General features: G+C 39.0%; 1 protein-coding gene across 15 annotated transcripts in view; it reads right to left on the minus strand.

Annotated features, from left to right (window-relative positions):
• The window catches only part of LOC117512469 (ERC protein 2), a 503,700-nt gene that overhangs the window by 179,094 nt on the left and 312,006 nt on the right, over window positions 1–12,600 (minus strand). The gene's annotated exons all lie outside the window — the stretch shown is intronic.

Raw genomic sequence — 12,600 nt, forward strand, 5'->3', positions numbered from 1 at the left:
ACAGTACTAGTTAAGGCCCGAAGTGGCAGGCAAAGAAAAAACTCAGATAAGCTGAAGCGAAGGATGGTGAGAAGTCATAGTCAACCCACAGACCTGCTCCAAAGGCCTACAACATGATCTTGCTGCAGACAGTGTCTCTGTGCATCGTTCAACTATACGGCGCTCTTTGCACAAAGAGATGCTGTATGATGCTGTAATGCAGAGGAAGCCTTTTCTGCATACACACCACAAACAGAATCGCTTGAGGTATGCTAAAGCACATTTGGACAAGCCAGCTTCATTTTTTAACGACCCTAAACACTGCTCAAAATCTACTAAGGCATTCATGCAGAGGAACAAGTACAACATTCTGGAATGGCCATCTCAGTCCCCAGACCTGAATATTATTGAAAATCTGTGGTGTGACTTTAAGCGGGCTGTCCATGCTCGGAAACCAACAAACCCAAGATGTTTTGTAAAGAAGAACGGTCCAAAATACTTTCAATCAGAATCCAGACTCCCATTGGAAGATATAGGAAGCATTTAGAGACTGTTATTTCTGCAAAAGAAGGATCTACTAAATACTGATGTATGCTTTTCTGTTAGGATGCCCAAATGTATGCACCTGCCTAATTTTGTTTAAAGAATTATTGCACACTTTCTGTAAATCCTATAAACTTAATTTCACTTCTCAAATATCACTATGTTTGTCTGCTATATGATATATTTAACTGAAATTTCTAATCCAAACAACCAATGATTTATAAAGGAAAATAATGGAAATCATCAGGGGTACCCAAACGTTTACATACAACTGTATAATCCAAACTTGTGTGTGGTCACTTATGACCATGGGAAGATCTATGATATCGTTGAAACTGTAGCTTCAGATGGTTTTGTAATTTGCCAACTCTAATCATATTTTTGTGTTTTGAAGGAAGCATGGCTAACAGACAGAGTAGCAAAATTTACAGCGGCACAAGCATTGAGATTGATTCTTGATGCCCACAGTGAGAATGAAAAGGATGATGAACAAATACCAGTGAAATAAATATGATGAACCCTAAAACAATCATTTTCATAGAAGTATTCCAATATACATAAATGACCACATCAAATTGGTTGCTAAAATAGCTTGATCGCTTTATGGTTAAACACTAGATAATCAAAAAATAACTTTTATGTTCGAGTTACACATGCACAAAACATCTGCATGGTAAAATAATTAGCAGCATATGATTTGTGCTAATGTCAGACTCCATGATTCAAAACTGTTCTGACCAGGCTACACAAAGCGACATAGTCTGTTCATTCACAAGTCAGAAGTAGGTCACCGTTATATTAAATCAGTAAACCACGTGAGAAAGTGGCCTAGAATTGTCTGCAAATTCTGGAACCTACAAGACTTGACAGACGCTGTTCACCTGAAAAATGAAGGCGCAAGTAACACCCATGACCTGGGATGACAGGAACTGCAAGGTGCCGTGCAGGACAGAAATAAGTCATCTGGACTTTGACAGCACAATATAATTACACTTGGAAGGCATAGCTTCTCTAATACATACCAATGTGAATTTTAAAACAGCTAGTCTTGGGTTTAATACTAGTAATTTACAGTAGTGTTCAGAATAATAGCTAGTGCTATGTGACTAAAAAGATTAATCCAGGTTTTGAGTATATTTCTTATTGTTACATAGGAAACAAGGTACCAGTAGATTCAGTAGATTCTCACAAATCCAACAAGACCAAGCATTCATGATATGCACACTCTTAAGGCTATGAAATTGGGCTATTAGTAAAAAAAGTAGAAAGGGGGCTGTTCATAATAATAGTAGCATCTGCTGTTGATGCTACAAACTCAAAACTATTATGTTCAAACTGCTTTTTTAGCAATCCTGTGAATCACTAAACTAGTATTTAGTTGTATAAACACAGTTTTTCATGATTTCTTCACATCTGCGAGGCATTCATTTTATTGGTTTGGAACCAAGATTTTGCTTGGTTACTAGTGTGCTTGGGGTCATTGTCTTGTTGAAACACCCATTTCAAGGGCATGTCCTCTTCAGCATAAGGCAACATGACCTCTTCAAGTATTTTGACATATCCAAACTGATCCATGATACCTGGTATGCCATATATAGGCCCAACACCATAGTAGGAGAAACATGCCCATATCATGATGCTTGCACCACCATGCTTCACTGTCTTCACTGTGAACTGTGGTTTGAATTCTGAGTTTGGGGGTTGTCTCACAAACTGTCTGCGGCCCTTGGACCCAAAAAGAACAATTTTACTCTCATCAATCCACAAAATATTCCTCCATTTCTCTTTAGGCCAGTTGATGTGTTCTTTGGCAAATTGTAACCTCTTCTGCACATGTCTTTTATTTAACAGAGGCACTTTGCGGGGGATTCTTGCAAATAAATTAACTTCACACAGGCATCTTTTAATTGTCACAGCACTTACAGGTAACTCCAGACTGTTCTTGATCATCCTGGAGCTGATCAATAGGTGAGCCTTTGCCATTCTGGTTATTCCTCTATCCATTTTGATGGTTGTTTTCCGTTTTCTTCCATGCATCTCTGGTTTTTTGTCCATTTTAAAGCATTGGAGATCATTGTAGATGAACAGCCTATAATTTTTTGCACCTGCGTATAGGTTTTCCCCTCTCCAATCAACTTTTTATTCAAACTACGCTGTTCTTCTGAACAATGTCTTGAACGTCCCATTTTCCTCAGGCTTTCAAAGAGAAAAGCATGTTCAACAGGTGCTGGCTTCATCCTTAAATAGGGGACACCTGATTCACACCTGTTTGTTCCACAAAACTGACGAACTCACTGACTGAATGCCACACTACTATTATTGTGAACACCTCCTTTTCTACTTTTTTACTAATAGCCCAATTTCATGAATGCTTGGTCTTGTTGGATCTGTGAGAATCTACTGAATCTACTGGTGCCTTTTTTCCCATGTAACAATAAGAAATATACTCAAAACCCGGATTAATCTTTTTAGTCACATAGCACTACTATTATTCTGAACACTACTGTACATTCTGTCTGGTTATACAAAAATTACATAGGATAATGAAATCTGAATGAAGATCTGATTGCAGAAGTTACATTAAATTGTCAAATATGGTCAAGAATCAGCTCAGTCCAAGGGAGAGCAGATGGTTAACTCTGTTCTGAAGTTAGCTGAAACAAATGAGTTTCCTGTGATTTTGCAATGCAAAATTAACACCACAGCATTTTAAATGGAATTATACCTAATGGCTATATGTTGGGAAAATTGTAAATACAGTACATTCAGACAATATTCACAGCGCTTCACTTTTTCCACATTTTATGTTACAGCCATTTTAACCCAAAATGGATGAAATTCTACACACAATACCCCATAATGACAAATTTATGTATATATTTTAAAAATTCTACACACAATACCCCATAATGACACATTTATGTAAATATTAAAAAAATAGAAAGTCACATGCAAGTATTCACAGCTTTTGCAATGAGCTCAAAATTGAGCTCAGGTGCATCCTGTTTCCAGTGATCATCCCTGAGATGTTTTTACAACTTATCTGGAGTCCACCTGGGGTAAATTTAGTTGATTGGACATGATTTGGAAAGGCACACACCTGTCTACATATAAAGTCCCACAGTTGACAGTGCATGTCAGAGCACGAACTAAGCATGAAGTCAAAGAAATTGTTTATAGACCTCCGAGACAGGATTGTCTCAAGGCAAAAGAAGGGTACAGAAACATTTCTGCTACTTTGAAGGTCCCTTTGAGCATAGTGGCCTCCATCATTCATAAATGGAAGAAGTTCAGATCCAACAGGACTCCTCCTAGAGCAGTCCAAACGTTAAAACTGAGCGATCTGGGGAGAAGAGCCTTAGTCAGGGAGGTGACCAAGAACCCGATGGTCACTTTGTCAGAGCTCCAGCATTCCTCTGTGGAGAGAGAAGAACCATCTCTGCAGCAATCGACCAATCAATCTTAGCAAAAGGCACATGGCAGCCCGTCTGGAATTTGCCAAAAGGCACTTGAAGGACTCTCAGATCATGAGAAAAAAATTATCTGGTCTGATGAGACAAAGACTGAACTCTTTGGTGTGAATGGCAGGTGTCATGTTTGAAGGAAACCAGGCACAACTCATCACCTAGCCAATACCATCCCTACAGTGAAACATGGTGGTGGCAGCATCATGCTGTGGGGATGTTTTACAGCAGCAGGAACTGGGAGACTAGTTGGGATTGAGGGAAAGATGAATTCCATTTCTGACATAAGCTGTTGACACAGATGTCCATATCCATCTAAAAGCTTTTAAAAACAGACATTAAATTTTGTTTTGTTTTTGTTTGCGTGTGTGTTTTGTTTTGTTTTGCCAAAAATACCCCATAGGTGCTAATGTGATGCATCCTAAAATAACCCAATTTTCAGGTCTCTTTTGGGATGTATCACATCAGCATCCATGGGGTATTTTGGGGAAAAAAAAAGTTAACATCTGCTTTTAAATGCTTGTTGAAAAAGACTTTCACTATAACCCCTGTAAATGAGGCGATTTTGCTTTCTGAAGACGATAAAGAATGGCCAGTTGAGAGTTAGGAGGCAGAATCACTCAAGGCCAAAGGTTAGTTGAATATAACTGTTATCTCCCACATTTAAACAAGTGTTAGCTTTCGTCTTCCACCTGTCTCCTCTTTGTAATTTGTTTTATCTCTGTCTCAAGTGTGGCTTCATTTCAGAGCAGGTGAGCACGCTATTTAACAACTAACTCCATCTCCTGTGTCTGTGCACACCATGCCCTCAAGCCAAGTAGGTCTGCAATGTCCAACCTGAGTGTCTGACAGACAGGATGTAACCTCAGGGCACCATTTTCCTGTGACAGGAAGTGTGTAATTGTTCAACAACAAGCACTTCCCAGTATGATGCAGAGATATGTGTGCGGGGTGGTTAATATAAGGAACACTGAGTATTTTTTGAGTCCTGTTTATTTGCAAATTTTTCATGTAATTGTCAAACAATACATTCTTATGTATTCAACCCCAAATATAGGGAAGAAGAGAGGAGGAGAAGCATGACTGTGAAATAAAAAATAAATAAATACAAGAATTTGGGGAAAGCACTCCATGGGGTAGGACATGAAAAAAGTAGCAGGCCTCTTTTATGAAGGGTCCAAATCGTTCACACATTTTCAAGACATTCTTGATCTCTGCTGGTTTTCTAGGTGTGTTTCACAGATGTCAGATAATGTGCATACTCACTGTTCATGAATATCAAATATGCAGAGGGGAAAAAGACAAAGTGAGTGGAGATTTTGTAAATTCAAAATGGTGGGAAAGTCACAACTTTCAGTAACAGAACCCTGGGAATGTAAAAATATAACACAATGCTAAAATACCCTCGGCTGTAGGGTTGGGTATCGAGAACCGATTATTTTCAGGTATCGTTAAGAAATTATTCGATCCATTGACATCAATAGCCTTTTTGCTTAACGGTTCCCTTATCAGTCCTTCAGAGAGGCTGTTGTTTTGGGGGGTGTTTGTCGGAAAAATAATCATGTCTCTACGTTGATTACAGAACCCCTGAGGGTCTGTAATCAACCGTTTGCAGCACGGCTCTTGTTTGAAGGTTGAAGCAATGAAGCATTGATCCGACCCACTGCTTCATTGGTTCTTTGTTTTATTTCACTTTATCTTAATTTTCCCCCGCTAAAACCCCAAAGAGCATGTGTCTGTGAGTAATATTTACCTTTTTTATGTTAAACCAACCTGTTATGGTCTTCTGAAACAGTTGATAGATGTATTTTATAACTTAAAAACGGGGCCGATGCTAACACATTAGCATGTCTAAGGCATTTTCAATGTTAAAGTTAGCATTAAGCTGTTTGCATCTCAGCACGTTTCAGCATTTGTTGTTGTAAGAGTCAAATGTATTACAAATTGTAATATTTTTACATTTATTTTTGTTTATATATTAATAATAATAATAGCAACAACAACAATAATAATAACTAATAATGCTACAATACAATTTTAGACAAAAAGACAAAAAGAACCTAATTAAAAACACAACAGAAAATATAAAACCAACTAACAATGAACATAAATAAATAAATAAATATAGAAATAAATAATTGTTTCCTGTGAACACCTAGTGACTTTATCCCTGTTTTATTTAAGTTTAATGACAATTTGTTTTGGTCAAACCAAATTTTCAGTTTGTCAATTTCTTCAGTGATTTCCTCCAGAACTATCTGCCAAGCTAGCAAACTGCTGCATCCAAGTAAGAGCAGAATACTACTGGAATTACTTTTAATAAGGAAAGCATCACCAAAATGGATGCTGCACTCACTGCAATTTATTGTCTAAAATAGACCCACACTGCATTTGCATTTTGCTTCTGGAATACAGCATTTTCGTGTGGGTGGTGTTTGGGGGATAATTTTGGGTTACAGCTTTTTTTGTTTTTCACCACTTTCATCCCTGAATATGTCAATCATGAGTCACTTTTGTGCGGATTAAAGTTACTAACTGGGACTCCTGTCTTGTTGCGAGAAACGAGAATCATCCTCTGCTCTGTTCACACAGCTCCAATCGCTACACGTTTCTCTGCCGAGTCAAGTTAGAATGATAGCATCCAGTCGGAAATTAATAACTTCAAAGCGAAACGCCATTTAAATCAAATGACACCTATTTCCAAACATTGTAATGCAAACAAACTGCAATCGATCAAAATGTTTTTTTTCCTCCCAAAACGAGAGGTCCTGCGCTGAGTGGCAGCAGCAGGCTGAGCTCAGCTCAGAGGTATGGAGAGACATTCATGCCAAAATGTCTGAAAGGAAATGCTTTTGACAAAAACTACATATTTTGTTTATTTTTATTTATGTCCAGAAATCAAGGATACAGTGACCAATTTCATATTTATTTATTTTAAGACTCAAAAAAATGCTGTTGACATAGAAAACCTGTAAAGCCTACTTTTAGTACACAGAAAATTCACAAGAGGTACTGATAAGGGAATCGATAAGGAATTGGATCGATAAGCAGAATCAATAATGGCATCGATATCGATAAAATCTTATCAATACCCATCCCTACTCGGCCGTATGAGCCTTGTGTTCTTTATAATTTGAAGTTGTTTAATTAATTAAGATCTTGCTGTCTTACATACAATTTGTACATGTTCAATGAAGCCCCTCTATTAATCAGTCAATCAAACACAATATTTACATTTTAACAGTGTCTGCAGGAGGCTTTGCGTGTGCATGTACATGAACTTTTGACAAAAAAAGTTATGCAAATCAAGGAATATTTGTAGATCAATCTCTGTGCATTTGCTGGTATTAATGAGACAAATTTAATTCCACAGGAAGTTAGCTTTGAGTTAGCTGAAGTTAGCGTGCACGCTAACACCGCAAAATGTGTTATCAGGTTACAAAAAGGGTGTTTTCAGTTTTAGAAGTGTTCATTTCTCGCTAGCTTTTACATAATAAATGATAAAGAGGATATATTAAAACACAAATGAAACAGTTTTACAGCTAGCTACCAGCCTGTGACGTCACCATGCTAACGTTCACGAAATAAGTTCAGAGGTGTTATTAGGTTCCAAAAACAGCATTTTCAGTTTTAGAAGTGTTCATTTCTCACGAGCTTTTACATAATAAATGACAAAGAGGATATATTTACACACAAACGAAACAGTTTTGCAGCTAGCTACCAGCCTGTAACATCACCATGCTGACGTCCAGAAAATAAGTTCAGAAGTGTTATTAGGTTCCAGAATTAGGTTTTAGAAGTGTTTATTTCTCACCAGCTTTTACATAATATATGAGATACATGCATATAAACACAAAGTAGAGTGGTTTTAAAAACACCAACCAGTGACATCACGGTACTGCTCTGATTGGCTGTCATCCACCGCCACTCAAAAACGAAGCAGAACAGATTCAAACAGAAAGTGACTTTTTAACCTCTTAAAATATGTTAGCCATCTTTGAACTTGTCCAAGGTCTGTGTCCCAAGAACGTTTCCTGTGAATTTGAAGACTGTGACAGTAATAGAACTGGACTTATGTTGAACACAGATGGACAGACGCCAGATCTTTGCAATACCCGATGGCTATATGTTGGCCTCGGGTAAAAACCATTGCTTAATCAACAATAGGCCTCATGATACCTAACCTCTCTATTATCCAAGGCTACCATGCTCAATATAAACAAGTTATCCAAGTAGTTCAGAAATCACACCATATGCGTTGTTGTTTTTGTCAGGTTTAAAAGACTCCACACCTACTAGTTTCATCTTGAAAGTCAAATACATTATTTCCATCACATCTATCACTGCCTACTGGTGCACCACCCAAGTTATCCTTCACTTCACCATCACATCATTAATAAAGAATACAACGTGTTTTAGTGAAATTACTGACCTAATCAGCTTATCTGTGAGGTAGTGCGTGCTAATTTAGCTCAACTTCAAGGCAAATCTACGCCCCCAACCTCAGTGAGATTCACTAAGACTGGCCCAAAGCCACTTAATGGGCTAAGCTGATTGAGGGCTCGGAGGTAATAGGCAAATCCCCCTTGTCCGTTTCTGTCGTTGTTGCTGCTTCAAAGGCCCAGTTCAAACACCACCGAGAGAGGAAGAAGGAATAAGACCGAAGCAGACATGAAGAGAAAAGGAGATGAGGTTTGCATATAACTGGAAGAGACAACTTAAGAAGGCAGATGGGAAAAAGAGAGGCTTGGGACACTGAATGAACAGCAAGAGGGCAGACAGAGAAAAACGCAGAGTCAGAGGGAGCGAGAAAGGCTAACAGCGGTGTGAAGAAAAGTGACCTGAAGCATTAACCATGCTCTGTGTCAGCAGGTCAGGCTTTCAGCGCATTACACATCATGAGACTGATTACTCTGAGACAGAGGAAAGAAGAAAGGGGGAGGAAAACAAATCAAGGAAAGAGTAATGGGGGAAATGTGGGAATTTGACTCTGGCAGTGCACGCTGAAACACTGCCAAGGTCAGGTGATGTTTCAGGAGGACCTGCTCTTCTCTTTACATGACTCTACCTCTCTGACCTTTCTTTTTCTCTGGAACCTGAGCCACGAATGGGAGTTGTCTGATGACTGTGTAACCACATAATGGCATGCTAACTTCCTACCTCCTTAGGGTGATGTCATGTTGGCTCACAATGTGTTGACAGACGTAGCAGCTAGCATCGGTGGGTCAAAGCATTTTGAGTGCCATGTTAAAACGTAATATCCCTTGTTTCAACAGCATGACTGAACCATTGTGGCACAATACTCGAATGCAGCCACTAGTATGTATGCTGGCTCAATATATTCTGCAGGGTTTGGATCCACTTGAAATAAAAACAAGTCAAATGTATTTTGGGGGGCACATGTGTGAATATGTCACAAGTGAGGAATAACATTCCCTGATTCTCTGGTGGGTGAGAAATGAGAGACTGCACAACAGTCTAAATTATGCCATAAGAGAGGCACATTGGTGGTTATATTGGTGGACTGCAAGACAGGGGAGATACAGACAGTATTGTGGCAACATCCTCAGAGCATTGGCTGGCATAATGGAGCAGGAGCGATGACAAAAAAAACAAACATTAAATCAATGAGAGACCAACCCCATCTATCCAGATCAACAGGGAGGGGAATAGGAACCCTCCAAAAATATCAAGAACAGCATCCTCCAACTTGCACAATCATTGGAGATGGGAGTGGACCTGGGAATTACCTTTTCTCCAGGTCATCCAAATATCTCTAAGGTCTTAAATAGTCGTATGGGCTGAGCAGGTGAAGAGGATCATCTTAGTGGAACTGATAGTACTGTGGGAAAATGGATGTGAAGAGGCCTTGGAAAGGAAGGCCACTAAGTATCAGGAACTGGATCAACAATACATAGACAAAGGATGGAAAGCTTGCCTATTTGTTCAAAACTAAATGTTGACTAGAAAAATGGTTGCAGCACAGGCTGGAAAGAGTTGGTGAGCAGCCATAGAACTCCAGTCTGGAAGCACTCCATAGTACAAGAGAACCTGCAGCAGATGTCCCACCCCAAAACCACAGGAGGTGTGGGACATCTCTCCTAATGCCACCCCAGGCACTTAACCTGTAAGAAATGAAAGCATAGAACCCTTCCGCAAATGATTACATGGTATTAAAAAAAAAAAACTAGACCATTATCTTGACATACAGTGAGGAAAATAAGTATTTGAACACCCTGCAATTTTGCAAGTTCTCCCATTTAGAAATCATGGAGGGGTCTGAAATTTTCATCTTAGGTTAATGTCCACTGTGAGAGACATAATCTAAAAAAAGAAAATCCAGAAATCTCAATGTATGATTTTTTTTAACAATTTGTTTGTATGTTACTGCTGCAAATAAGTATTTGAACCCCTACCAACCAGCAAGAATTCTGGCTCACACAGACCTGTTAATTTTTCTTTAAGAAGCCCTCTTATTCTGCACTCTTAACCTGTATTAATTACACCTGTTTGAACTTGTTACTTGTATAAAAGACACTTGTTGACACACTCAATCAATCACACTTCAACCTGTCCACCATAGCCAAGACCAAAGAGCTGTCTAAGGACACCAGGGACAAAACTGTAGACCTGCACAAGGCTGGGATGGACTACAGGACAACAGGCAAGCAGCTTGGTAGAAGAAAACAACTGTTATGCTTATTTATTAGAAAGTGGAAGAAACACAAGATGACTGTCAATCTCCCTCGGTCTGGGATTACATGCAAGATCTTACTTTGTGGGGTAAGGATGATTCTGAGAAAGCTCAGAACTACACAGGAGGACCTGGTCAATGACCTGAAGAGAGCTGGGACCACAGTCACAAAGATTACATTAGTAACACATGATGCTGTCATGGTTTAAAATCCTGCAGGGCAGCAAGGTCCCCCTGCTCAAGCCAGCACATGTCCAGGCCCATTTGAAGTTCACCAGTGACCATCTGGATGATCCAGAGGAGGCATGGGAGAAGTGGTCAGATGAGACCAGAATAGAGCTTTTTGGAATCAACTCCACTTACCATGTTTAGAGGATGAGAACAACCCCAAGAAAACCATCCTAACCGTGAAGCATGGGGTGGAAACATCATACTCTGGGGGTGCTCTTCTGCAAAGGGGACAGGACGACTGCACCATATTGAAGGGAGGATGGACGGGGTCATGCATTGCGAGATTTTGGCAAACAACCTCCTTCCCTCAGTAAGAGCATTGAAGAGGGGTCGTGGCTGGGTCTTCCAGCATGACAATGACCCCAAACACACAGCCAGGGCAACTAAGGAGGGGCTCCGTAAGAAGCATTTCAAGGTCCTGGAGTGGCCTGGCCATTCTCCAGACCTGAACTCAACAGAAAATCTTTGGAGGGAGCTGAAACTCCAGGCCTGAAAGATCTAGAGAAGATCTGTATGGAGGAGTGGACCAAAATCCCTGCTGCAGTGTGTGCAAGCCTGGTGAAAAACTACAGGAAACATTTGACATCTGTAACTGCAAACAAAGGTTACTGTACCAAATATTAACATTGATTTTCACAGGTGTTGACAAACTTATTTGCAGCAGTAACATACAAATAAATTATTAAAAATCATACATTGTGATTTCCGGATTTTTTTTTTTTTTTTTTTTTTTTTTTGATTATGTCTCTCACAGTGGACATGCACCTAAGATGAAAATTTCTGACCCCTCCATGATTTCTAAGTGGAAGAACTTGCAAAATCGCAGGGTGTTCAAATACTTATTTTCCTCACTGTAGTTCCTGAGGCCAAAAGAATATAAACTAGAGCACTGCGCTCCACCAGCTCTAGTTTCCAATTCCACAAATTTTTACCTAGGAAAAAATCTTCAAGATCAAAGTCCTGTTAGAAGTGGCTAATACAAAATATCGATTAAACTGGGTTTTCAATGTTAAAAACAAATAGCTGCTAAATCTGCAATAAGGATCAGATGCAGATCAAGCTTAGTCTAATCACTGAAAGTTCCAGTTTGCACCTTATTGTCACAAATGAGAGTGATTGAGGCACTTTTGATTGAGATATAATGCAAAATGTACACCAAATGGGCTTTTTAATATTTAATAAATTTAATAAATCAAATGTCTACAAAATCCAAAATCCAGATCTGGATCAAATGTTGTCAGGGGATACTGAATACTAGTCTGCACCTCATTTTCAAAGATGAGAGTGATTGGGGCATGTTTGATTAAGATATAATGTAAAATATACACTAAAAGGGGTTTTCAATGTTAAATTTAAATGGCCACAAAATCTGTAATCTGGATCAGATCCGGATCAAACTTTGTCAGTCGATAAAGAATATCATCCTACATACATGTGAAAGAGCTTTTGTTGACAAAGTTATGAATTCTTGAATATTCGTTCAATGATAAAGATCGAGATTTTTCAAATTTTCCAAGATTCTTCCTGACAATGCCCTCTGACCTATGGCCTTGAAAATTGAATCACGTTTTGCCTATCAGGATATGAATCTTCAGTAAAAATGTCTTAACGATATATAAAATATTGTGGGCTCCAGGCTGTTCACAAACAAACAAACAGGGGCAAAAACATAACATCCTCCAACTTCAC

Source organism: Thalassophryne amazonica, chromosome 6 (assembly GCF_902500255.1).
Source record: "Thalassophryne amazonica chromosome 6, fThaAma1.1, whole genome shotgun sequence".
NCBI classification, from domain to species: domain Eukaryota; kingdom Metazoa; phylum Chordata; class Actinopteri; order Batrachoidiformes; family Batrachoididae; genus Thalassophryne; species Thalassophryne amazonica.